Raw genomic sequence first — 25809 nt, 5'->3', positions numbered from 1 at the left:
CCTCTGCCACTTATGTACACTCCTCTACACCCCTCTGCCACCCATGTACACTCCTCTACACCCCTCTGCCACCCATGTACACCCCTCTGCCACCCATGTGAGTTGCTGTATAAAGCAGCACTTTAAACTATGTACCCACTGATAAATAGATATTAGATATTGTGCATTGCGGCTTCTTGCCTTTTCCCTTTTTTTTTTGCTCGTCAACTTCGGTAGGGGTGCCCCGCGATTTTTTTTTCTGCGGTACCCTGAGCCGAAAAAAGGTTGGGAAACACTGCTCCAGACGTAGAGGATGCCCCCTTGTTATAGATACAGTCCTGGGTATAAATAGATCATGGGAGAGATCTCTGTACTGTCCCCTGATATATTTATACATAGTTATTAGGTCGCCCCTAAATCGACTAATTCTGATAATCTTTCTGGGTTCTATGACTTCGCAGGCTACTGGTCATACACATGTGGAATTTCGTGTACGGAATGTCCATACGGCTGCAGTAAAACACAGGAATCTTTACTAATACTAGTAAGAACATACTGTATATAGTAATGATGTTGGTCATAAGACTGTGGCAGAACTACTTATGAAATCAGAAGGTGAAGAAATGTTCTCCTATAACTCAGAGACATCTCCAGATGATTTTTCAGGGAGCTGGTAAGTCGAAGTTGCTAAGACACATAATACACTAAGATATTTTGTTCTATGAGGTCAATTCTGTCCCAACGTAAGAAACACAAATCTGTAAATATTCAGGGTGATCCAAATGGTTTCATAGCCTCGGTATTCACACTGACAGAACATAATACAAATGTATTAAAGGGGTATTCCGGGTTTATACATCTCATCCCCTATCCAAAGGATAGGGGATAAGATGTATGATCGCAGGGGTCCCGCTGCTGGGGACCCCCACAATCTTGGTGCAACCCCCGACATTCTCTGCTGGGCGGTTCTATTGATACAAAAGGTGGGGCTCAACCACAATGATAAAACTGGGTGCTACTTACAGTGGAAGAAAACTAAGCTAAACACACTGCAGAAAGGCTAACACTGAGAGGAAAGTGCACGCCACTATTATATCATAAATGCAAATGAAGTAATTTATTGCACATAATTCATCCAAAAATACACAAATACATATGTAATACAAAAGGGACATTTAAAATCACTTCAAATTGCTCACTAGGAGCACAGCACAACCCTGGAGTGGGGCCACGAACCCCCTCTCCCAGGACATTGACCCCGTCCTAATGGCGCGCTATAATGGCTTCTAACCAGTGTATGTATAAATAATTACTATTGGTATATCCCAATGCCCATAGCATAAATAGTATCGACTAAAATAGTAGGAGACTGAATAATGCCACAATATACAAATGTAATGATGGAATACTTAGGGAAGGAGATAGAGATGGCAAACCAGACTGGGTAAAGAAGTGTGGAATGGTGCGATGGATGGGGTCACACAGGAACCCCATCCGTTCCGTTGCCAAGCGACTTCCTCAAGGTTGTTGTGCCGAATTAGTCCCCACATCAAATATATATCTATATATAAAACTCAATGTGTTTAAATATAAGAGTTAAATTAACCCCTAACCTACCCCCACAGATGAAGGATGGGATTTTTGTTTCAAGTCCCCTGTAAGTATGTAGGACTTCTGGTACCTTACTCCACAAGCTCCGCTCTGCATCTCCTGGTGAATGGGTCAGTCACTGGCAAGCTACAAACTCCCCGCATTCCATGCTCCATCTTGCAAAGACACGCCCACCCTTTAAAATGTACCTCTCATCAAATAAACTTTTGATATATTTTAGATTAATGAATGTTGAATAACTTTCCAATAACATGTTAATGAAAAATATGCTTCTTTCTATTGTATTTTTCCCGATCAGTCCTGTCAGCAAGCATTTCTGACTCATGCTGGAGTCCTAAACACTCAGAGCTGCCAGCCTGCTTTGTTCACAGCCAAATAGGCTGTGAACAAAGCAGGCTGGCAGCTCTGAGTGTTCTCCTTTGTGAACAAAGCAGACTGGCAGCTCGTAGTGTTTAGGACTCCAGCATGAGTCTGAAATGCTTGCTGCCAGGACTGGTAGGGAGACCCCTAGTGGTCATTTCTTCAAAGTGGAAAATTAAATAGAAAGAAGCATATTTTTTAAATAACATGCAATTGTAAAGTTATTCTGCATACATTAATCTATAATATATCAAAAGTTTTTTTGATGAGAGGTACCCTTTAAGCCACACCCCTTCTATTTTCAGCTTAAAATATCTTTACCACAACGCATCCCTAACTGAGGATGGGATATGAGGATTAGCAATGAGGATTAGATATTGTTACGCCGAGCGCTCCGGGTCCCTGCTCCTCCCCGGAGCGTTCGCGGCGTCTCTCTCTCTGCAGCGCCCCGGTCAGACCCGCTGACCGGGAGCGCTGCACTGACACTGCCGGCGGGGATGCGATTCGCATAGCTCCGCTCCTTAGGGCGCGCGCGCCAGCTCTCTAAGATTTAAAGGGCCAGTGCACCAATGATTGGTGCCTGGCCCCATCAGCCTAGTTAGCTTCCACCTGCTCCCTGTCCATATTACCTCACTTCCCCGGCACTTCCTTGCCGGATCTTGTTGCCTTGTGCCAGTGAAAGCGTTTAGTGTTGTCCAAAGCCTGTGTTCCAGATCTCCTGCTATCCTTATTGACTACGAACCATGCCGCCTACCCCGACCTTTTGCTACGTCTGACCTTGCCTCTGCCTAGTCCTTCTGTCCCACGCCTTCTCAGCAGTCAGCGAGGTTGAGCCGTTGCCGGTGGATACGACCTGGTTGCTACCGCCGCAGCAAGACCATCCCGCTTTGCGGCGGGCTCTGGTGAAAACCAGTAGCAAACCTAGAACTGGTCCACCGACACGGTCCACGCCAATTCCTCGCTGACACAGAGGATCCACATCCAGCCTGCCGAATCGTAACAGTAGATCCGGCCATGGATCCCGCTGAGGTGCCGCTGCCAGGTCTCGCTGACCTACCCACGGTGGTCGCCCAGCAATCACAGCAAATTGCCCAACAAGGACAGCAGCTGTCGCAGTTGACCGCCACGTTACAGCAACTTCTGCCACTGCTGCAGCAGCAACCATCTCCTCCACCAGCTCCTGCACCTCCTCCGCAGCGAGTGGCCGCTTCTAGCCTCCGCTTGTCCCTGCCGGACAAATTTGATGGGGACTCCCGACTCTGCCGTGGCTTCTTGTCTCAATGTTCCCTGCATATGGAGATGTTGTCGGACCAATTTCCTACAGAACGGTCTAAGGTGGCGTTCGTAGTGAGTCTTCTATGTGGAAAGGCTTTGTCTTGGGCCCCACCGCTCTGGGACCGCAATGATCCTGCCACAGCCACTGTCCAGTCCTTCTTCGCTGAAGTCCGTAGTGTCTTCGAGGAACCAGCCCGAGCTTCTTCTGCCGAGACTGCCCTGCTGAACCTGGTCCAGGGTAATTCTTCAGTAGGCGAGTACACCATCCAATTTCGTACTCTCGCTTCCGAATTATCTTGGAATAACTAGGCTCTCTGCGCGACCTTTTAAAAAGGCCTATCCAGTAACATCAAGGATGTGCTGGCCGCACGAGAGATTCCTGCCAACCTACAAGAACTTATCCATTTGGCCACCCGCATTGACATGCGTTTTTCTGAGAGACACCAGGAGCTCCGCCAGGAAAAAGACCTTGATCTCTGGGCACCTCTCCCACAGTATCCTTTGCAATCTACCCCTGTGCCTCCCGCCGAGGAGGCTATGCAAGTGGATCGGTCTCGGCAGACCCATGAAGAGAGGACTCGCCGTAGGGATAACAATTTATGTCTGTACTGCGCCAGTACCGAACATTTCTTGATGGATTGCCCTATTCGTCCTCCACGTCTGGGAAACGCACGCACCCAGCTCACGTGGGTGTGGCGTCTCTTGGTACGAAGTCTGCTTCTCCACGTCTCACTGTGCCCGTGCGGATTTCTCCTTCTGCCAACTCCTCCTTCTCAGCCGTGGCCTGCTTGGACTCTGGTGCTTCTGGAAATTTTATTCTGGACTCTTTGGTGAACAAGTTCTGCATCCCTGTGACCCGTCTCGTCAAGCCGCTCTACATTTCTTCGGTCAACGGAGTGAAGTTGGACTGTACTGTGCGTTACCGCACAGAACCCCTCTTAATGTGCATAGGACCCCATCACGAAAAGTTTGAATTGTTCGTCCTTCCCAACTGCACCTCTGATGTCCTCCTCGGTCTGCCATGGCTCCAGCATCATTCTCCCACCCTTGACTGGACCACCGGGGAGATCAAGAATTGGGGCCCTGCTTGCCGCAAGAAATGCCTCACGTCTGCTCCCAGTCCCGTCAGGCAAGCCTTAGTGCCTCCTCACACACCTGGTCTCCCCAAGGCCTATCAGGACTATGTTTTGCCTCTTCATAGCCCCCGTCCTGGTAACACTCTGCCCCGTCCCAAGCTTCACCCTCTGCCCTCCCTCCCCATTCCCACTCCTTCTGAACTGCCTGCCTTTGATGAGGAAACCCTACAATCGCTCCCAGTGTCCTCGTCCCACGTGAAGCAATTACCGGACAAAAAAAGGGGGAGACCTAAGGGGGGGGGGTACTGTTACACCGAGCGCTCCGGGTCCCTGCTCCTCCCCGGAGCGCTCGCGGTGTCTCTCTCTCTGCAGCGCCCCGGTCAGACCCGCTGACCGGGAGCGCTGCACTGACACTGCCGGCGGGGATGCGATTCGCATAGTGGGACGCGCCCACTCGCGAATCGCATCCCAAGTCACTCACCTGTCGCGGCCCCCGGCTGTCATGTCCTGGCGCGCACGGCTCCGCTCCTTGGGGCGCGCGCGCCAGCTCTCTAACATTTAAAGGGCCAGTGCACCAATGATTGGTGCCTGGCCCAATCAGCCTAATTAGCTTCCACCTGCTCCCTGTCCATATTACCTCACTTCCCCTGCACTTCCTTGCCGGATCTTGTTGCCTTGTGCCAGTGAAAGCGTTTAGTGTTGTCCAAAGCCTGTGTTCCAGATCTCCTGCTATCCTTATTGACTACGAACCTTGCCGCCTGCTCCGACCTTCTGCTACGTCTGACCTTGCCTCTGCCTAGTCCTTCTGTCCCACGCCTTCTCAGCAATCAGCGAGGTTGAGCCGTTGCCGGTGGATACGACCTGGTTGCTACCACCGCAGCAAGACCATCCCGCTTTGCGGCGGGCTCTGGTGAAAACCAGTAGCAACCCTAGAACTGGTCCACCGACACGGTCCACGCCAATCCCTCGCTGACACAGAGGATCCACATCCAGCCTGCCGAATCGTAACAGATATGGGGATGGGATATGGGAACTGGATATGGGGACGGGATATGAGGTCAAGACATGAGGACAAAATATGAGGGCAGGATATGAGGTCGGAATATGAGGGGATTTGGGTTCGGGATATGAGGAGGAGACATGGGGGTCAGGATTTAAGGACAGGATATGAGGACAAAAGCTTCCTCCTTTGTTGCTTTATATATACACACAACATAATTACAATGAATACCTGGCAGGTGAAGTTCCCCACACATCCCAACCAGTTCGGATAAAAATCTTTCTTCATACTACAAGAGCCTGGACCGCCCCTGTGTTTTTCTGTTGCCACCATCTCTATATATGTTTTCTTTTATAATGATTTTATACTATTAGTAATAATAATTATGTAGACTATAATCCTACTTGCTTGTTCTTTACTCTTCAAAAATCTATCTGCATAAGTTATTACTAACCTGAGTCTATATCGTGTATTGATTTAGCCAGAGCCAATCTAAATAAGACAAAGAAGTCCCTCTAGACCCATTGCCATGGTTTGGTTTCTTACTTCTTTTAAAGGGGTACTTCGCTGCTCAGCATTTGAAACAAACTGTTCCGGATGCTGGGGCCGGCGGCAGGAGCGTGTGACATTATAGCTCCACTACCCTCATGACATCACGCCCCACCCCCTCAATGCAAGTTTATTGGAGGGGGCATGACAGCTCGCAAGCTCCCGGCGCCAGCTCCAGCGTTCAGAACAGTTTGTTCCAAATGCTGAGCAGCGGAGTACCTCTTTAATATCTCTACTTGCTTGTATTAAATGGGAATGTTCTGGACTATCTCGTGCCTGAAACCCATACAGACCAAATACATCTTACAACCAAGAATTTCCTAAAATCATATCCTGTAGCTGCTTCAGAGATAATGCATAGCTGACTGAATGTTCCCCATGGGGCCACCATATCATCTAAAGTGTTACTTGTAAAGGTGGTCATACATTTTTAATAGCTGGTAGCTGAATGAACAGCAATCCCTCCGAATCTCCCCATACACGAAAACATTTGGCATTCATGTGTTCTCAATGAAGAGAAGAAGGATTGCTGCCATACATCTGTAGTGGTTTTATTGGAACATCATAAAATCCACAGACACGTGGTCATCAAACAGGAAAAAAACTGGCGCACGGCAAAAAAAGAAACAGCATGGACGCGTTTCGGGTCTATAAACCCTAAACGTGTGAGCGAACCATTTCAGCTCTGCATTTTGTGATCTCTAGTAGTTGCTGAAATTCATGACAACAAAAGAATCAACCAGTTGAAATCCAACATGCCAGATCCTTCTACCCCCTGAAATCCTCTGTCGCAACATTAGAGTTGCCGGGTCCCATGGAAGTTGGCGGATTAAGGCGACTTTTGACAAAAGTGTGTGGGCATCATAGGCAAACTCGAAGGAAACCGAGGCTCCAAAGTCATCTTTAAATATTTTGGTCTTCTGCACCTTTGTACCAATTTTGGGTTGTATTTTGGGTTAAGTTTTACATTAGACCCAGTGCCTATTAGAGCATCCTCTAATACAGTGTTTCCCAACCCAGTCCTCAAGGCACACCAACATTCCGGGTTTTTTCATTTACTCCATTGGAATAGAACAGGGAAAATGTTAAATCCTGGACTGTTGGTGTGCCTTGAGGACTGGGTTGGGAAACACTGCACTAATATATGTATTTTGTGGGCCAGCCTGAACCTAAATGTAAAGCATAGGCAATTTTCCTACATGAGTTTCCCCCCAAAAATAGACTTTTTGTGGAGCATTGCCGCCCTGAGAGAAAGTACCCCTTCCTATCACCTTTATTGGGTACCTTCTGGCATGGTTTTTTCTTCTTCTCTTGTGGGAGTTATAACAAAGTTATAGCAAAAAAACTAAAAAACTTAAAGGAGGGAGTTCTTTAAGTTTTTTTTTGCTTTTTGCTATAACTTTGTTATCGTAATATGTATATTTTTTCCAGTTGGATTTGATATTCAAGTTGTTTTTATCCAAATTTCTAATACAGTGACCCCTCGACCTACGATGGCCCCGACATACGATCATTTCACCATACCATGGCCTCTCAGAGGCCATCGCATGTTGAAGGCAGCATCAACATACGATGCTTTTGTATGTCGGCGCCATCGCATAAACGGCTATCCGGCAGCGCTGACTGCTTCAGCTGCCACCGGATAGCCGTTTACGGTGCCCCGTGTGGTCCGCTGACGATCACTTACCTGTCCTCGGGGCTCCGGCGCGTCCTCTTCGGCATCCCCGGCATCGTCAGCGCTCTTCATCGACGTCATCACGTCGCTGCGCACGCCGTCCCGTCATCCAATAGGAGCGGTGTGCGTAGCGACGTGATGGCGGCGACGGAGAGCGAGGATGCCGGGGAAGCAGAGGCCTTGCCGGAGCGTCGGGGACACCCCGGGGACGCGGTGACAGTGATGGACGGCGAAATCCCGGGCAGCGGTGACGGTCCGGAGCGGCGGGAACACGTGAGTACAACTTCCTTTAACAGTGGTCTTCAACCCGCGGACCCTCCAGATGTTGCAAAACTACAACACCCAGCATGCCCGGACAGCCAACGGCTGTCCGGGCATGCTGGGTGTTGTAGTTTTGCAACATCTGGAGGTCCGCAGGTGGTAGACCACTGTCCTATACTTTACATTGCACGGATCCCTCAACATGCGATGGTTTCAACAAGCGATGGTCCATTTGGAACGGATTACCATCGTATGTTGGGGGACCACTGTACATAGAATAATTTGGAAATGATCTTTTGAGCGATATATCCTCTGAGTTTATCAGTTAATGTTGAACTTTCCTTTACATCTTGATCCTTTTAAAAACATAAAAGAATGTGAATAAAACTAAAACACGTGACTTCCCATGTACTTTCCCTGGATTAATTTTCAAACAGAAAGATGTGGGCAATTAAAGAATCCAAAACTACTTAACTGAATTGACGTATATACCTCCAGGATGTGAACATGCACCCACATGCGGTGGAAATAAAGTGTTTTGTGATTCCTCTTAAGAGTCAAACTGGAAGTATATTTTCCCTATTTGGATGTTCTGCAGAACTCTTGTTCATACACAACTCCACAAAAGGTTTACAAATTGGGATATGTAAAAATGTTGTGTGTGGGTTCGTAAGAATGTATACGCATTTATAATAAATGTTTCCGATATTTCATTTGCATGTTCTTTTTAAAGGGGTATTCCAGGAAAAAACTTTTTTTTATATAGCAACTGATTCCAGAAAGTTAAACAGATTTGTAAATTACTTCTATTAAAAAATCTTAATCCTATCAGTACTTATGAGCTTCTGAAGATAAGGTTGTTCTTTTCTGTCTAAGTGCTCTCTGATGACACCTGTCTCGGGAAACGCCCAGTTTAGAAGCAAATTCCCATAGCAAACCTCTACTAAACTGGGCGGTTCCCGAGACAGGTGTCATCAGAGAGCACTTACACAGAAAAGAACAACCTTAACTTCAGAAGCTCATAAGTACCGAAAGAATTAAGATTTTTTAATAGAAGTAATTTACAAATCTGTTTAACTTTCTGGAGCCAGTTGATATATAAAAAAAAGTTTTTTTCCTGGATAACCCCTTTAAGATCATTAAAAGTTCTAAGTAGTACCGATACATTTTCTTTTTATTTGTTTTCAATGTCTGTTTTTTCTTTTTTGCTTCCCTTAATGTTAAAATGAAAAATTGTTTATAAAATATAAAAATAAACAGTTATATATATATAATAAAATAAAAAAAATAAAAAAAATAAAAAATTCTCAGTAGACCAGAACAGGGCTTTCCAGATTTTTTAAAGGGTTTTTCCAGGCAAATTTGAATAATGACCGATCCTTAACACTTTAAGGACCGAGCCCATTTTCACCTTTAGGCTAGGTTCAGACTACGGAATTTCCGACAGAAATTCAGTCTTAAAAATTTGCGTCCGAATTTCCGCTTGCTAAAATTCATAGTGTAGTGAATGGGTTTCCGTTCACAAATTCACACTTCGGAATTTGCGAAGCGGAAAAATCCGCTTAGAAAATCCGCTTAGAAATTTCCGCCTGAAGAAAGGTGTTGCTCTTTCTTCAGGCGGAAATCCGCGTGGATCACATTGCAGTCTATTGGAGACTGCAGTGTCCGTGCGGTCCTAGCGTCGACTGATTTCTGCCTGGAGATTCCGTAGTCTGAACCTAGCCTAAGGACCAGAGCATTTTTTTTTGCACATCTGACCACTGTCACTTTAACCCCTTAAGGACTGAGCAATTTCACATTTTTGCATTTTTGTTTTTTCCTCCTTGCCTTTAAAAAATCATAACCCTTTCAATTATGCACCTAAAAATCTGTATCATGGCTTATTTTTTGCGCCACCAATTCTACTTTACAGTGATATTAGTCATTTTACAAAAAAATTAATTGTGCGACAAACTTGAAGAAAAAGTGCCATTTTGTAAATTTTGGGGGCTTCCGTTTCTACATTTTCGGTAAAAATGAGACCATATCTTTATTCTGTAGGTCCATACGTTTAAAATGATACCCTACTTGTATAGGTTTGATTTTGTATTACTTCAGAAAAAAATCATAAATACATGCAGGAAAATGTATACGTTTAAAAGTGTCATTTTCTGAGCCCTATAACTTTTTTATTTTTCTGTGTTCAGGGCGCTATGAGGGCTAATTTTTTGCGCGGTGATCTGAAGTTTTTAGCGGTACCATTTTTGTTCTGATCAGATTTTTTGATCACTTTTTATTCACTTTTTTTGTGGTATAAAAAGTGATAAAAAATGCGCTACTTTGGACTTTGGATTTTTTTGCGCGTACGCCATTGAACGTGCGGTTTTAAAAGTGGTATATTTTTATAATTCGGACATTTGCACACGCGGTGATACCACATATGTTTATTTTTTATTTACACTGCTTTATTTTGTTACTAGGAAATGCCGGGTGATTTAAACTTTTAATTCAGAAGGGAATACCTGAAAGGGTTAACTTTTTTTTACACTTTTTTTTTGCGAGCTCATAGCTCCTATAGGGACCTATGAGCTTGCAATGGCTGATTGTAGAGATGAGCGAACTTACAGTAAATTCGATTCGTCACGAACTTCTCGGCTCGGCAGTTGATGACTTATCCTGCGTAAATTAGTTCAGCCTTCAGGTGCTCCGGTGGGCTGGAAAAGGTCGATACAGTCCTAGGAAAGAGTCTCCTAGGACTGTATCCACCTTTTCCAGCCCACCGGAGCACCTGAAAGCTGAACTAATTTATGCAGGAAAAGTCATCAACTGCCGAGCCGAGAAGTTTGTGACAAATCGAATTTACTGTAAGTTCGCTCATCTCTAGCTGATTGCATACACAGATTGTTGCCTTGCCATTGCATGGTAACAAGCTGTGTAATCGGCGGTTGATTGCTCCAGACTGTAACTCAGGCATGGAGCAATCAATCAGAGCCGGGACGCCGACGGAAGAAGGTAGGGACATTCTTCTCTCCGGGTAGCTGATTGGGGCATCGCGATTTTATCGCGATGACCCCGATCAGCCAGACTGAGCAGCCGGGAAGCATTTACTTTCACTTTCGATGCGGCGCTCAGCTTTGAGCGCCGCATCGGAAGGGTTAATAGCGCGTGGCCGAACGATCGCGGCCGCACGCTATTAGCCGCGGGTCCCCGCGTTATAGACAGGGACCGGACTTAGGACGTACTCATACGGAGTTAAGCATTAAGGAGTTAAGCATGAATATTTCTGGGATGCTTTTACTTATGAATTTGATTCTGAGAATGTTTTTTTTCGTGACATATTCTACTTTATGGTAGTGGTAAATTTTCGTCGATACTTGCATAATTTCTTGGTGAAAAATTCAAAAATTTCATGAAAAAATTGAAAATTTAGCATTTTTCTAACTTTGAAGCTCTCTGCTTGTAAGGAACATACACATTCCAAATAAATTATATATTGATTCACATCTACAATATGTCTACTTTATGTTTGCATCATAAAGTTGACATGTTTCTACTTTTGGAAGACATCAGAGGGCTTCAAAGTTCAGCAGCAATTTTCCAATTTTTCACAAAATTTTCAAAACCGGAAGGACCAGTTCAGTTTGAAGTGGATTTAAGGGACCTTCGTATTAGAAATACCCCATAAATAACCCCATTATAAAAACTTCACCCCTCAAAGTATCCAAAATGACATTCAGTAAGCGTGTTAACCCTTTAGGTGTTTCACAGGAATAGCAGCAAAGTGAAGGAGAAAATTCAAAAGCTCAATTTTTTTACACTAACATGTTCTTTTAGACCCAGTTTTTGAGTCTTTACAATGGGTAAAATGCCCCCCCAAATTTTAGAAGTCGGGGGCCATGTGCATTTACAAACCTCACATGGTGCCAGAACAGTGGACGCCCCCCCCCCCCCCCACATGTGACCCTATTTCGGAAACTACACCCCTCACGGAATGTGATAAGGGGTGTAGTGAGCATTTACACCCCACTGGCGTTTGACAAATCTTTGGAACAGTGGGCTGTGCAAATGAAAAATTACATTTTTCATTTTCATGCACCACTGTTCAAAAAATCTGTCAGACACCTGTGGGGTGTAAATGCTCACTACACCCCTTGTTACATTCCATGAGGGGTGCAGTTTCCAAAATGGGGTCACATGTGGGGGGTCCACTGTTCTGGCACTGTAGGGGCTTTATAAGCCCCCTTGGCTTTAATTCCAGACACATTCTCTCTCCAAAAGCTCAATGGCGCTCCTTCTATTCTGAGAATTGTAGTTTGCCCGCAGAGCACTTTACATCCACATATGGGGTATTTCCATACTCAGAAGAAATGAGGTTACAAATTTTAGGCGGCTTTTTTCCTATTACCCCTTGTGAAAATAAAAAATTTGGGATAACACCAGCATTTTAGTGAAAAAATTAAATTTTTTCATTTTCACGTCCAACTTTAACGAAAATTCTTCAATCACCTGTGGGGTGTTAAGGCTCACTATACCCCTTGTTACATTCTGTGGGGGGGGGGGGGGGGGGGGTAGTTTCCAAAATGGGGTTAAATGTGGGTGTTTTTTTTTTCTGCGTTTATGTCAGAACCGCTGTAACGATCAGCCACCCCTGTGCAATGGACATGGTGCGCTCTCACTCCTGAGCCTTGTTGTGCGCCCGCAGAGCATTTTACGTCCACATATGGGGTATTTTCGTACTCAGGAGAAATTGCAGTACAAATTTTGGGGGTCTTTTTTCCATTTATTGAAAATGAAAAGTATGGGGCAACACCAGCATGTTAGTGTAAAAAAACAAAACATTTTTGCAATAATATGCTGGTGTAGACCCCAACTTTACTTTTTCATAAGGGGTAAAAGGAGAAAAAATCCCCTGGAATTTGTAAGGCAGTTTCTCCTGAGTACGGAAATATGTGACCCTAAACTGTTGCCTTGAAATACAACAGGGCTCCAAAGTGAGAGAGCGCCATGCGCACTTGAGGCCTAAATTAGGGATTTGCATATGGACGGACCCGGATGCAAGAATTACACTTCTCAGTGTTTTGCAACCAGTGTGCCTTCAGCTGTTGCAAAAGCTACAACCCCCAGCATGAACAGACAGCCGAAGGGCATGCCGGGACTTGTAGTTATGCAACAGCTGGAGGCATACTACTAACACTCCCAGCATGCCCTTTGGCTGCCCATGCATGCTGGGGTTGTAGTTATGCAACAGCTGGAGGGCCACAGTTTGAGACCACTGCTGGTTGGTCCTGGTTGGTTCCTTTCTGACCATAAGCACATGTTTTTCTGCTCCATTGTGTCATTTTTCAGAACCTCACACCTGGGAGCCAGCTGCCTGGAACAAGTACAGCAGGAACTTCATCTTCTCCAAACCTCGCTCTTAAGGCCCCATCAGGTAATAACTTGAGGCTGTGGATATGTATTTAAAATTCTGTTTATATTATTCTAATTTAATGTTTATTTGCGCATTTCCTAAGTCTTCTATAAGGCCAACATTTGCTACAGCACCGTACTGAGACGGTCATTATTCACGTCAGTCCCTGTACTTTGCGGGGCTCACAAACTCATTTCTGCTATCTCAAGACACGTGCACAGCTGGGCGAATTTAAAGGGGTATTCCAGGAAAAAACTTTTTTTTTTTTTTTTATATCAACTGGCTCCAGAAAGTTAAACAGATTTGTAAATTACTTCTATTAAAAAATCTTAATCCTTCCAATAATTATCAGCTGCTGAAGTTGAGTTGTTCTTTCTTGTCTGGCAACAGTGCTCTCTGCTGACATCTCTGCTTGTCTCGGGAACTGCACAGGGTAGAAGAGGTTTGCTATGGGGATTTGCTTCTACTCTGGACAGTTCCCGAGACAGGTGTCATCAGAGAGCACTTAGACAGAAAAGAACTCAACTTCAGCAACTCATAAGTAATGAAAGGATTAAGATTTTTTAATAGAAGTAATTTACAAATCTGCTTAACTTTCCGGAGCCAGTTGATATATATATATAGATCAAGTTTTTTTTCCTGGATAACCCCTTTAATAAAAAAAATAAAAAATAAAAAAAGCATCCACATATGACATGTTTTGGGGTCTCAAGCAGAAACTGGAGTATCATGGAAAAACATACATACAGTGGGCAGATGTTGCTTTTGGTCAGCTTGGTCATTACTGAAAAACAATAGAGAAACACTCATTAAAAAATTTTTAAATAATGCACCCAGATAGAATGGTTGGATTGCTGCAAAACATAGCATGCGGTTATGTCTCAGACAGATATGCAATTTATTACACTCAAAAGACATTAAAAAAAAGACTCTAAGAGGCTACTTTGAGGTAGTGTACCACTTGATAAGAGACCACTGACTGCTAGACATGCCTCTACGATGCACATTTTTCACAGGTGACAGAGCGAGAGGGGATGCATCATCGGACTGAGAGAAGCTGGATGGTCGGTTGAACAAATTGTCCTCCATCTCGGCCATTCTGATCAAGCTGTTAAAGGGGTACTCCGGCGGAAAACTTTTTTTTATTTATTTATTTATTTTTTATCAACTGGTGCCAGAAAGTTAAACAGATTTGTAAATTACTTCTATATAAAAATCTTAATCCTTCCAGTACTTATCAGCTGCTGTATGCTCCACAGGAAGTTCTTTTCTTTTTTAACGTATTTTCTGTCTGACCACAGTGCTCTCTGCTGACACCTCTGTCCATGTCAGGAACTGTCCAGAGCAGGATAGGTTTACTATGGGGATTTGCTCCTGCTCTGGACAGTTCCTGAGAATGGACAGACGTGTCAGCAGAGAGCACAGAAAAGATATTCAAAAAGAAAAGAACTTCCTGTGGAGCATAAAGCAGCTGATAAGTACTGGAAGGATTAAGATTTTTTAAAAAGACTGGCACCAGTTGATTAAAAAAAAAATATATATATAATTGCTTTCCACTGGAGTACCCCTTTAAGAAGTTTGGGGAATGGAAGCAGTGGCTTTGTAAGGGCATACAAATATGACAAGCAGGCTCTGGGCAGCCCAAAAAGCACAAGCAGTTCCCAGGTTTCCTGTCCACCATCCACACACAGGTGGCACCTTCATTACACACTCCTGTCTCTGCCGGACTATTTTTACACGCCTAGCAGAAGTAAATTTGTTTTCACTGTGCCAATTATATGCCTTGCTATTGACAGCCAGTCACCATCTCCTTCGGGTGGAATGGAAACGTATCATCTTTGGTGACAAATCCAGGTTCTGTTTGGGATCTGACAATAGTCAGGTTCAAGCATGGCAGCTCTGTGGTGAGAACTTCAATCCTAACAAAAGGGGAAAAAAAGATTAATAGTGAAAAAATATATGGAAAACTTTATTATCTACAAATATGGAACAAAGCCTTAAAGGGGTAGTCCAGTGGTGAACAACTTATCCCCTATCCTAAGGATAGGGGATAAGTTTGAGATCGCTGGGGGTCCGACCGCTGGAGCCCCCTGCGATCTCCTGTACGGAGCCCCGACAGCCCGCGGGAAGGGGGCGTGTCGACCTCCGCACGAAGTGGCGGCCGACACGCCCCCTCAATACAACTCTATGGCAGAGCCGAAGCGCTGCCTTCGGCAATCTCCGGCTCTGCCATAGAGATGTATTGAGGGGGCGTGTCGGCCGCCGCTTCGTGCGGAGGTCGACACCCGCTATGTGGCCGGAGAGCCTGACCCCCGTACAGAGATCGCAGGGGGCCCCAGTGGTCGGACCCCCTGCGATCTCAAACTTATCCCCTATCCTTAGGATAGGGGATACGTTTTTCACCACTGGACTACCCCTTTAGAGGGGTACTCCACTGCCTCAGCGTTTGGAAACATTTTGTTCCGAACGCTGAGTGTGGTTGCCGGGGCTTGTGACGTCACGCCACGCCCCCTCAATGCAAGTCTATGGGAGGGGGTGTGGCGATCGCCACACCCCCTCCCATAGACTTGCATTGAGGGGGCGTGGCGTGATGTCATGAGGGGCGTGGCTGTGACATCATGAGCTCCGGCGCCCACACTCAGTGTTAGGAACAAAATGTTCCCAACACGTCGGCAGTGGAGTACCCCTTTAAAAACAATAAAAATGGGCAATAATATCAACCAATTAGAATTGAGCAATGATATAAACCAATAAGGCTGTGGTAAACTATTTTCTTACTAATCCTGCTTAGTAAGAAGTGAAACCACTGATTCAGTGTAAAAGTGTACCTAAAAAAAAAAAATGTCAAAGAGACATATAAAAAGTTTTTATCAGTCGGGGTCTGAGTGCTCAGACCTGGATCAATCAGTAAAACAAGCCAAGGGAAATGCAATCTTAGCGCTTTCTCTTTTGGTTCAGTGTCACATGACCAGGACAGACTCATAATGTAAGTCTATGGCATTATCTTTCTGAATGCTGATACAGAGCGGGGAGCACAGTTCTTGCCACACTTGTTCTCGTTATTGGTTGTGGTGGGAACACTGACACCCTAAGTGATAAAAACTTTTGACATGTCCCTAGTACAATTTAAAGGGGTATTCCAGGCAAAAACTTTTATATATATATCAACTGGCTCCAGAAAGTTAAACAGATTTGTAAATTACTTCTATTAAAAAATCTTAATCCTTCCAATAGTTATTAGCTTCTGAAGTTTTCTGTCTAACTGCTCTATGATGATGTCACGTCCCGGGAGCTGTGCATGATGGGAGAATATCCCCATAGGAACTGCACAGCTCCCGGGACATGAGTCATCAGAGAGCAGTTAGACAGAAAACAACAACTCAACTTCAGAAGCTAATAACTATTGGAAGCATTAAGATTTTTTTTTATAGAAGTAATTTACAAATCTGTTTAATTTTCCGGAGCCAGTTGATAGATAAAAAAAAGTTTTGGCAAGGAATACCCCTTTAAATGACATAAAAGAACTACAATCAGAAAACAAAAACAGATAAAAAAAAGAACAGATTTTAGTATTTGAATCTAGTCAGTAAACACTTCTAGGTGATACATTCACTTTAAAGGGAAACACCAGTAAAAGGTTTTATGTTAGTATTTTTCCTGCTATGTTCATATACCTAACATACACTGGTCAAAAAAATAAAGGGAACACTTAAACAACACAATGTAACTCCAAGTCAATGACACTTCTGTGAAATCCCACTGTCCACTCAGGAAGCAACACTGATTGACAATCAATTTCACATGCTGTTGTGCAAATGGAACAGACAACAAGTGGAAATTATAGGCAATTAGCAAGACACCCCAATAAAGGAGTGGTTCTGCAGGTGGTGACCACAGACCACTTCTCAGTTCCTATGCTTCCTGGCTGATGTTTTGGTCACTTTTGAATACTGGCGATGCTTTCACTCTAGTGGTATCATAAGATGGAGTCTACAACCCACACAAGTGGCTCAGGTAGTGCAGCTCGTCCAGGATGGCACATCAATGTGAGCTGTGGCAAGAAAGTTTGCTGTGTCTGTCAGCAAGAGCATGGAGGCGCTACCAGGAGACAGGCCAGTACATCAGGAGACGTGGAGGGGGCCATAGGAGGGCAACAACCCAGCAGCAGGAACGCTACCTCCGCCTTTGGATGAGCAGGTAGAGCACTGTTAGAGCCCTGCAAAATGACCTCCACGAGGCCACAAATGTGCATGTGTCCACTCAAACGGTCAGAAACAGACTCCATGAGGGTAGTATGAGGGCTTGAAGTCCACAGGTGAGGGTTGTGCTTACAGCCCAACACCGTGCAGGACGTTTGGCATTTGCCTGAAAACACAAAGATTTGCAAATTCGCCACTGGCGCCCTGTGCTCTTCACAGATGAAATCAAGTTCACACTGAGCACATGTGACAGATGTGACAGAGTCTGGAGACGCTGTGGAGAATGTTCTGCTGCCTGCAACATCCTCCAGCATGACCGGTTTGGTGGTGGGTCAGTAAGGTTGTGGGGCGGCATTTCTTTGGGTGCCGCACAGCCCACCATGTGCTTGCCAGAGGTAGCTTGACTGCCATTAGGTACCGAGATGAGATCCTCAGACCCCTTGTAAGACCATAATTGCTGGTGCGGTTGGCCCTGAGTTCCTCCTGATACAAGACAATACTAGACCTCATGTGGCTGGAGTGTGTCAGCAGTTCCTGCAAGAGGAAGGCATTGATGCTATGGACTGGCCGTCCGTTCCCTAGACCAGAATCCGATTTAGCACATCTGAGACATCATGTCTCGCTCCATCCACCAATGCCACGTTGCACCACAGACTGTCCAGGAGTTGGCGGATGCTTTAGTCCAGGTCTGGGAGGACATCCCTCAGGAGACCATCCTCCACCTCATCAGGATCATGCCCAGGCATTGTAGGGAGGTCATAAGGGCACGTGGAGGCCCCACACACTACTGAGCCTCATTGTGACTTGTTTTAAGGACATTACATAAAGTTGGATCAGCCTGTAGTGCGGTTTTCCACTTTGATTTTGAGTGTGACTCCATATCCAGACCTCCATGGGTTGATAAATTTGATTTCCATTGATCATTTTTGTGTGATTTTGTTGTCAGCGCATTCAACTATGTAAAGACGAAAGTATTTCATGCGATTAGTTCATTCATTCAGATCTAGGATGGGTTATCTTAGTGTTCACTTTATTTTTTGAGCAGTGTATTATCTGAGCTATGCTGCATATGTGTTTCCAGACACTGAATGCTAAATTAACCCGACACATGTCAGATATGTTTTTAAGATAGTTCTCCTACAGTGCTCGGGTTTCATCTGCCTCAAACACCCATCGGGTAATAACCCTTTCAGAACGAATTACACAGTCACGGTGTAACAAGCGAATCTTCCCTCCAGCGCTGGGTGTAGCTGAGGTTATTGCTTTGTCCAACACCTGGCTCCATTATTGTAATGTTCTACCGATAAATATGAAGAGTAAACACCTGCTCAGCATTTTGAGGTCATTCATTCCACAAATCAACATCAAAAGAAGACATTTTTAGTATGTTTACAATGGGGAGCAATGGGAGATAATGGGGGGAGATTTATCAAAACCTGTGCAGAGGAAGAGTGGTGCAGTTGCCCATAGCAACCAATCAGATCGCTTCTTTCATTTTCCACAGGCCTCTAAAGAGGCCTGTGGAAAATGAAAGAAGCAATCTGATTGGTTGCTATGGGCAACTGCACCACTCTTCCTCTGCACAGGTTTTGATAAATCTCCCCCAATATGTCTGTTATTGTTAAAGCTGTATAACAACCAGTATGGTCACCATCACAGCTTCTATGTGAGGTTCTCACTTCAGAGGCTTTACCATTAATCCATCACTGCCAAGGATGTATGTAACATATTAAAACTTTAATGGTCACTTCAAAAACATTGTATAAATTATTAGTACAAGGGAATGTAAGAAAGCGGGTAGCATGTGTTTTATCAACTATTCTTTCATTCACTCTGAAAAAAGCTATCTCAAATGCCTCTTTTCCAGATAGAAAAACAGTCCACTGAGTGATCAGATTACATGATGCCGTAAAAATTCATAAAGAGGGGAGGGATGAATGAGTTTAGAGAGTAGAGGCAGACAATGCAGTAAATTTACTAAGGATGACATTAGGGTCACAATATAGGGATAGCTATACACAGATAAGTAAAAGCAAAATGTCCAGCGCGAATATGAAGGAACTGGATGTTTATTCCAATAGCCAAAAAGACAAGGAGAACATGACAAGGTGACGCGTTTCGGTCCTAAAGCTGGACCTTAGTCATTGGTATGACTAAGGTCCAGCTTTAGGACCGAAACGCGTCACCTTGTCATGTTCTCCTTGTCTTTTTGGCTATTGGAATAAACATCCAGTTCCTTCATATTCGCGCTGGACATTTTGCTTTTACTTGTCAGTTCCAGTCGGTGTTGCCCACACCGGTCCTGGCGCGACGGGCTGAGGGAGTGAGCTGGACTATACACTTCTTTGTCTGCAGCTATACACAGATGTAGCAGACTTAAAGGGTTACTCCGCTCCCCAGCGTCCGGAACATTGAGTTTCTGAATGCTGTGTGCGGGGCTTCCGTGTTCACGCCCGCCCCCCCTCGTGACATCACACCCAGTCATGTGACACGGAATGAACACGGAAGCCCGCACACAGCGTTAAGGAACTCAATATTCCGGACGCTGGGGAGCGGAGTAACCCTTTAACAGTCAGACTTGGTGTGTTAAAAGGGTTGTCCAGTGAAAGACAACTTATCACAGGAGAGATGAGTCAGGTTTAAAAGGGTGGGTCCAACCCCTGAGCCCTCCCCTTCCCCTGCGATCTCCAGAACAAGCCCCCGCTTTTAGAGATTCATTTCTATGGGAGTGCTGAAGATGCCCCAATGCTATACTTTAGTATCTTTGGCGCCTCTATAGAATTAATAGAGTTAGTGCCATCGGCAGCACGTGCTCTCTCTTAGAGGGCCCCATTCTGGAGATCACGGGGGTCCAGACACTTATCCCCTCTCCCCTGGATGCATACCAATGCTGTGTACTCTAATGGGGTTTGTTTAAATGTTATTGTATTTTTTATTATACAATAAAATTTTCAACATAATGAGATTTTAACAGATTTTACGTCTTTTAGTGTATACAGATTTTAAGTCTTTTAGTGTATACTATAAAGAAAAGGGGAATTTTTTTTGCTTAGTTTTTGCTTAAAGGGGTACTCCACCGGAACCTATATATATATATATTTTTATAAACTGGTACCAGAAAGTTAAACAGGATTTGTAAATTACTTCTATTAAAAATCTTAATACTTCCAGTACTTAGTTGCTGTTATGAGCCACAGGAAGTTATTTTATTTTTGAATTTCCTTTCTGCCGGACCACAGTGCTCTCTGCTGACACCTCTGTCCATTTTAGGAACTGTCCAGACTAGGAGCAAACCCTCATAGAAAACCTATCCTGCTCTGGACAGTTCCTAAAATGGACAGAGGTGTCAGCAGAGAGCACTGTGGTCAGACTGAAAGGAAATGCAAAAAGAAATGAACTTCCTGTGGATCATAACAGCAGATGATAAGTACTGGAAAGATTAAGATTTTTTAATAGAAGTAATTTACAAATCTGTTCAACTTTATGGCACCAGTTGATTTAAAAAAAAAAGTTTTCCAGTGGAGTACCCCTTTAATCCTTTACACCTTTTTGACGAACAATAATTTGTTATCATGAAAAGCGAGGAGCTGCAATACCACACATAACCAGTGGACAGATAAGGCACTGTTTTTTTTTTTAGAAAAAGCGGTCATGATTTTTATATATTGTCTTTGTGCATTATGTGGCAAAAGGCATAATCTACTGCAGAAGTACTGTAGGGATCCATAGCATTCTGGAATTTAGGAAAGGTGACTAGGAACCTATGTGTGTTACAGCAGCCATATTGGCCATATTGTCAGCATAGTTCCCCCACATTAGGTTGTCAGCATAGTCCCCCCCCCCACATTAGGTTGTCAGCATAGTTCCCCCACATTAGTTTGTCAGCATAGTTCCCCCCGCATTAGGTTGTCAGCATAGTCCCCCCCACATTAGGCTGTCAGCATAGTTCCCCCCACATTAGGTTGCCAGCTAGTTCCCCCTACATTAGGTTGTCGGCATAGTTCCCCCACATTAGGTTGTCAGCATAGTTCCCCCCACATTAAGTTGTCAGCATAGTTCCCTCCACATTAGGCTGGCAGTATAGTCCCCCCCCCCCCCCCCACACATTAGGTTGTCAGCATAGTTCCCCTCACATTAGATTGTCAGCATAGTTCCCCCCCACATTAGGTTGTCGGCATAGTTCCCTCCACATTAGATTGTCAGTATAGTTCCCCCCACATTAGGTTCGCAGTATAGTTCCCCCCACATTAGGCTGGCAGTATAGTTCCCCACATTAGGCTGGCAGTATAGTTCCCCCCCCCCACATTAGGTTGTCAGCATAGGTCCCCCACATTAGTTTGTTAGCATAGTTCCCCCCTCATTAGGTTGTCAGCATAGTCCCCCCCCCCCCACATTAGGTTGTCAGCATAGCTCCCCCCACATTAGGTAGGCAGCATAGTTCCCCCCACATTAGGCTGGCAGTATAGTTCCCCCTCACATTAGGTTGCCAGCTAGTTCCCCCAACATTAGGCTGGCAGTATAGTTCCCCCCACATTAGGTTGTCAGCATAGTCCCCCCACATTAGGTTGTCAGCATAGTTCCCCCCACATTAGGCTGGCAGTATAGTTCCCCCCCCCCCACATTAGGTTGTCAGCATAGTTTCCCCCCCCCCACATTAGGTTGTCAGCATAGTTCCCCAACATTAGTTTGTCAGCATAGTTCCCCCCGCATTAGGTTGTCAGCATAGTCCCCCCCACATTAGGCTGTCAGCATAGTTCCCCCCACATTAGGTTGCCAGCTAGTTCCCCCTACATTAGGTTGACGGCATAGTTCCCCCCACATTAGGTTGTCAGCATAGTTCCCCCCACATTAAGTTGTCAGCATAGTTCCCTCCACATTAAGCTGGCAGTATAGTCCCCCCCCACATTAGGTTGTCAGCATAGTTCCCCCCACATTAGATTGTCAGCATAGTTCCCCCCCACATTAGGTTGTCGGCATAGTTCCCCCCACATTAGGTTGTCAGTATAGTTCCCCCCACATTAGGCTGGCAGTATAGTTCCCCCCACATTAGGCTGGCAGTATAGTTCCCCCCACATTAGGTTGCCAGCTAGTTCCCCCTACATTAGGCTGGCAGTATAGTTCCCCCCACATTAGGTTGTCAGCATAGTCCCCCCCACATTAGGTTCGCAGTATAGTTCCCCCCACATTAGGCTGGCAGTATAGTTCCCCCCACATTAGGTTGGCAGTATAGTTCCCCCCACATTAGGCTGGCAGTATAGTTCCCCCCCACATTAGGTTGTCAGCATAGTTCCCCCCACATTAGGTTGTCAGCATAGTTCCCCCCCCCCCACATTAGGTTGTCAGCATAGTTCCCTTCACAATAGGTTGTTGGTATAGTTCCCCCCATATTAGGTTGGCAGTATAGTTCCCCCAACATTAGGTTGTCAGCATAGTTCCCCCCACATTAGGTTGTCAGCCTAGTTCCCCCCCCCCCCACATTAGGTTGTCAGCATAGGTCCCCCACATTAGTTTGTCAGCATAGTTCCCCCCGCATTAGGTTGTCAGCATAGTTCCCCCCGCATTAGGTTGTCAGCATAGTTCCCCCCGCATTAGGTTGTCAGCATAGTTCCCCCCACATTAGGCTGGCAGCATAGTTCCCCCCACATTAGGTTGCCAGCTAGTTCCCCCTACATTAGGTTGTCGGCATAGTTCCCCCCACATTAGGTTGTCAGCATAGTTCCCTCCACATTAGGCTGACAGCATTGTTACCCCCCACATTAGGTTGTCAGCATAGTTCCCTCCACATTAGGTTGTCGGCATAGTTCCCCCCACATTAGGTTGTCAGCATAGTTTCCCCACATTAGGCTGGCAGTATAGTTCCCCCCACATTAGGTTGCCAGCTAGTTCCCCCTACATTAGGTTGTCGGCATAGTTCCCCCCACATTAGGTTGTCAGCATAGTTCCCCCCACATTAAGTTGGCAGCATTGTTCCTTCCACATTAGGCTGGCAGTATAGTTCCCCCCCACATTAGGTTGTCGGCATAGTTCCCCCCACAGTAGGTTGTCAGCATAGTTCCCCCCCGACATTAGGTTATCAGTATAGTTTCCTCCACATTAGGTTGTCGGCATAGTTCCCCCCACATTAGGTTGTCAGCAGAGTTCCCCCACATTAGACTGGCAGTACAGTTCCCCTCCACATTAGGTTGTCAGCATAGTTCCTCCCACATTAGGTTGTTGGCATAGTTCCCCCCCACATTAGGTTGTCAGCATAGTTCCCCCCACATTAGACTGGCAGTATAGTTCCCCCCACATTAGGTTGTCAGCATAGTTCCCCCCACATTAGGTTGTCGGCATAGTTCCCCCCACATTAGGTTGTCAGCATAGTTCCGCCCACATTAGACTGGCAGTATAGTTCCCCTCACATTAGGTTGTCAGCATAGTTCCTCCCACATTAGGTTGTCAGCATAGTTCCCCCCACATTAGGCTGGCAGCATAGTTCCTCCCATATTAGGCTGGCAGTATAGTTCCCCCACATTAGGTTGGCCGTATAGTTCCCCCCACATTAGGTTGTCAGCATGGTTCCCCTTACATTAGGTTGTCAGCATAGTTCCCCCCACATTAGATTGTCAGCATAGTTCCCCCCACATTAGGCTGGCAGCATAGTTCCTCCCATATTAGGTTGGCAGTATAGTTCCCCCACATTAGGTTGGCCGTATAGTTCCCCCCACATTAGGTTGTCAGCATGGTTCCCCTTACATTAGGTTGTCGGCATAGTTCCCCTTACATTAGGTTGTCAGCATAGTTCCTCCCACATTAGGTTGTCAGCATAGTTCCCCCCACATTAGGCTGGCAGCATAGTTCCCCCCACATTAGGCTGGCAGCATAGTTCCTCCCATATTAGGCTGGCAGTATAGTTCCCCCACATTAGGTTGGCCGTATAGTTCCCCCCACATTAGGTTGTCAGCATGGTTCCCCTTACATTAGGTTGTCAGCATAGTTCCCCCCACATTAGATTGTCAGCATAGTTCCCCCCACATTAGGCTGGCAGCATAGTTCCTCCCATATTAGGCTGGCAGTATAGTTCCCCCACATTAGGTTGGCCGTATAGTTCCCCCCACATTAGGTTGTCAGCATGGTTCCCCTTACATTAGGTTGTCGGCATAGTTCCCCCCACATTAGGTTGTCAGCATAGTTCCCCCACATTAGACTGGCAGTACAGTTCCCCTCCACATTAGGTTGTCAGCATAGTTCCTCCCACATTAGGTTGTTGGCATAGTTCCCCCCCACATTAGGTTGTCAGCATAGTTCCCCCCACATTAGACTGGCAGTATAGTTCCCCCCACATTAGGTTGTCAGCATAGTTCCCCCCACATTAGGTTGTCGGCATAGTTCCCCCCACATTAGGTTGTCAGCATAGTTCCGCCCACATTAGACTGGCAGTATAGTTCCCCTCACATTAGGTTGTCAGCATAGTTCCTCCCACATTAGGTTGTCAGCATAGTTCCCCCCACATTAGGCTGGCAGTATAGTTTCCCCACATTAGGCTGGCAGTATAGTTCCCCCCACATTAGGTTGGCAATATAGTTCCCCCACATTAGACTGGCAGTACAGTTCCCCTCCACATTAGGTTGTCAGCATAGTTCCTCCCACATTAGGTTGTTGGCATAGTTCCCCCCCACATTAGGTTGTCAGCATAGTTCCCCCCACATTAGACTGGCAGTATAGTTCCCCCCACATTAGGTTGTCAGCATAGTTCCCCCCACATTAGGTTGTCGGCATAGTTCCCCCCACATTAGGTTGTCAGCATAGTTCCGCCCACATTAGACTGGCAGTATAGTTCCCCTCACATTAGGTTGTCAGCATAGTTCCTCCCACATTAGGTTGTCAGCATAGTTCCCCCCACATTAGGCTGGCAGCATAGTTCCTCCCATATTAGGCTGGCAGTATAGTTCCCCCACATTAGGTTGGCCGTATAGTTCCCCCCACATTAGGTTGTCAGCATGGTTCCCCTTACATTAGGTTGTCAGCATAGTTCCCCCCACATTAGATTGTCAGCATAGTTCCCCCACATTAGGTTGTCAGCATAGTTCCCCCACATTAGGTTGTCAGTATAGTTCCCACACATTAGGTTGGCAGTATAGTTTCCCCACATTAGGCTGGCAGTATAGTTCCCCCCACATTAGGTTGGCAATATAGTTCCCCCACATTAGGTTGGCAGTATAGTTCCCCCACATTAGGCTGGCAGTATAGTTCCCCCACATTTGGTTGGCAGTATAGTTTCCCCCATTATACTGGCAGTATTGTTCCCCCATATTAGGCTGGCAGTATAGTTCCCCCCACATTAGGTTGGCAGTATAGTTCCCCCACATAAGGTTGGCAGTATAGTTCCCCCACAGTAGGTTGGCAGTATAGTTCCCCCCACATTAGGTTGGCAGTATAGTTCCCCCACAGTAGGT

At 45.6% G+C, this 25809-nt stretch overlaps 1 long non-coding RNA gene across 1 annotated transcript; it reads left to right on the top strand.

Moving 5' to 3' along the window:
- The first annotated feature begins 451 nt into the window (after positions 1 to 451).
- LOC130296416 (uncharacterized) lies at positions 452 to 18536 on the top strand. The gene is made up of 3 exons (XR_008849208.1): positions 452 to 652; positions 13112 to 13196; positions 18518 to 18536. It is a non-coding gene; the product is annotated as an uncharacterized LOC130296416 (long non-coding RNA).
- The last annotated feature ends 7273 nt before the right edge of the window (positions 18537 to 25809 follow it).

This window comes from Hyla sarda, chromosome 12, assembly GCF_029499605.1.
Source record: "Hyla sarda isolate aHylSar1 chromosome 12, aHylSar1.hap1, whole genome shotgun sequence".
NCBI lineage: Eukaryota > Metazoa > Chordata > Amphibia > Anura > Hylidae > Hyla > Hyla sarda.
The sequence above is the reverse complement of the archived record's forward strand: the minus strand, read 5'-3'. Positions and strand labels throughout refer to the sequence as shown.